This window comes from Epinephelus lanceolatus, chromosome 19 (assembly GCF_041903045.1).
Source record: "Epinephelus lanceolatus isolate andai-2023 chromosome 19, ASM4190304v1, whole genome shotgun sequence".
NCBI classification, from domain to species: Eukaryota; Metazoa; Chordata; class Actinopteri; order Perciformes; family Serranidae; genus Epinephelus; species Epinephelus lanceolatus.
Window position 1 is genome coordinate 137,501 of NC_135752.1, and position 2,109 is coordinate 139,609.

Sequence of the window (2,109 nt, forward strand, 5' to 3'; positions counted from 1 at the left end):
TTGGAAATCACCGCTGCTGAAATTTTTCAGCCGGAGCTCCGGCCGCTTACCCCGGGCACTTCTCCCGTCCCACACTCGCGCCCCTCGTACTCCGGCCGCTTTGGTTTAAACACGGGAAATAACCGAGGGAGAAAGCTCACTCTATTTCATCCGATTTTCTCACATCTCTCCCTCTCGCCTGGCTGGAAGCCTCCGACCTCCCTGCTGGATGGAAATCACCGCTGCTGAGATTTTTCCAAGTGTTTGACGGGGAGAAGGCGCCGGGGAAGCGGCCGGAGCTCCGGCCGCTTACCCCGGGCACTTCACCCGTCCCACACTCGCGCCCCTGGTACTCCGCTCCGGCCGCTTTGGTTTAAACACGGGAAATAACCGAGGGAGAAAGCTCACTCTATTTCATCCGATTTTCTCACATCTCTCCCTCTCGCCTGGCTGGAAGCCTCCGACCTCCCTGCTGGATGGAAATCACCGCTGCTGAGATTTTTCCAAGTGTTTGACGGGGAGAAGGCGCCGGGGAAGCGGCCGGAGCTCCGGCCGCTTACCCCGGGCACTTCACCCGTCCCACACTCGCGCCCCTGGTACTCCACTCCGGCCGCTTTGGTTTAAACACGGGAAATAACCGAGGGAGAAAGCTCACTCTATTTTATCCGATTTTCTCACATCTCTCCCTCTCGCCTGGCTGGAAGCCTCCGACCTCCCTGCTGGATGAAGCCCTGGGGGAAAGAAAAACAAATGAAATAGAGGAGGGAGGGAGGGAGGGAGGGAGGCTTTCTCCTGTTTTACCCTATTTTCATCCATTTTTCCCTCTCCCCTCTCTGGGAGCCTCCGATCTCCGCCTCTCGCACCTCCGCCAAGCACTGGTGACAGACATTAAAGGGGGCATGAGCTCCGTTTCCGCCCAGCCTTTGCCAGGCTGTCCATTTCACTGCCCCGTGGCCGGGGAGCGCCGCAACGGCCGCCGCCGACCCGGTCACGGGCCCCCGGGCCCGGCCAAAGGGTGGACCCCACCGGTGCTCGGCCCCCACGCGCCCCACGGAGCCCCCGCTCGCGCCAGGCACCCCCGGGGCTCGGCTCTCGCTGGCCCCGACGGACCCGCCGCCCCTCCTCACCCTTGACAGACATTAAAGGGGGCATGAGCTCCGTTTCCGCCCAGCCTTTGCCAGGCTGTCCATTTCACTGCCCCGAGGCCGGGGAGCGCCGCAACGGCCGCCGCCGACCCGGTCACGGGCCCCCGGGCCCGGCCAAAGGGTGGACCCCACCGGTGCTCGGCCCCCACGCGCCCCACGGAGCCCCCGCTCGCGCCAGGCACCCCCGGGGCTCGGCTCTCGCTGGCCCCGACGGACCCGCCGCCCCTCCTCACCCTTGACAGACATTAAAGGGGGCATGAGCTCCGTTTCCGCCCAGCCTTTGCCAGGCTGTCCATTTCACTGCCCCGTGGCCGGGGAGCGCCGCAACGGCCGCCGCCGAGCCGGTCACGGGCCCCCGGGCCCGGCCAAAGGGTGGACCCCACCGGTGCTCGGCCCCCACGCGCCCCACGGAGCCCCCGCTCGCGCCAGGCACCCCCGGGGCTCGGCTCTCGCTGGCCCCGACCGACCCGCCGCCCCTCCTCACCCTTGACAGACATTAAAGGGGGCATGAGCTCCGTTTCCGCCCAGCCTTTGCCAGGCTGTCCATTTCACTGCCCCGTGGCCGGGGAGCGCCGCAACGGCCGCCGCCGACCCGGTCACGGGCCCCCGGGCCCGGCCAAAGGGTGGACCCCACCGGTGCTCGGCCCCCACGCGCCCCACGGAGCCCCCGCTCGCGCCAGGCACCCCCGGGGCTCGGCTCTCGCTGGCCCCGACCGACCCGCCGCCCCTCCTCACCCTTGACAGACATTAAAGGGGGCATGAGCTCCGTTTCCGCCCAGCCTTTGCCAGGCTGTCCATTTCACTGCCCCGTGGCCGGGGAGCGCCGCAACGGCCGCCGCCGACCCGGTCACGGGCCCCCGGGCCCGGCCAAAGGGTGGACCCCACCGGTGCTCGGCCCCCACGCGCCCCACGGAGCCCCCGCTCGCGCCAGGCACCCCCGGGGCTCGGCTCTCGCTGGCCCCGACGGACCCGCCGCCCCTCCTCA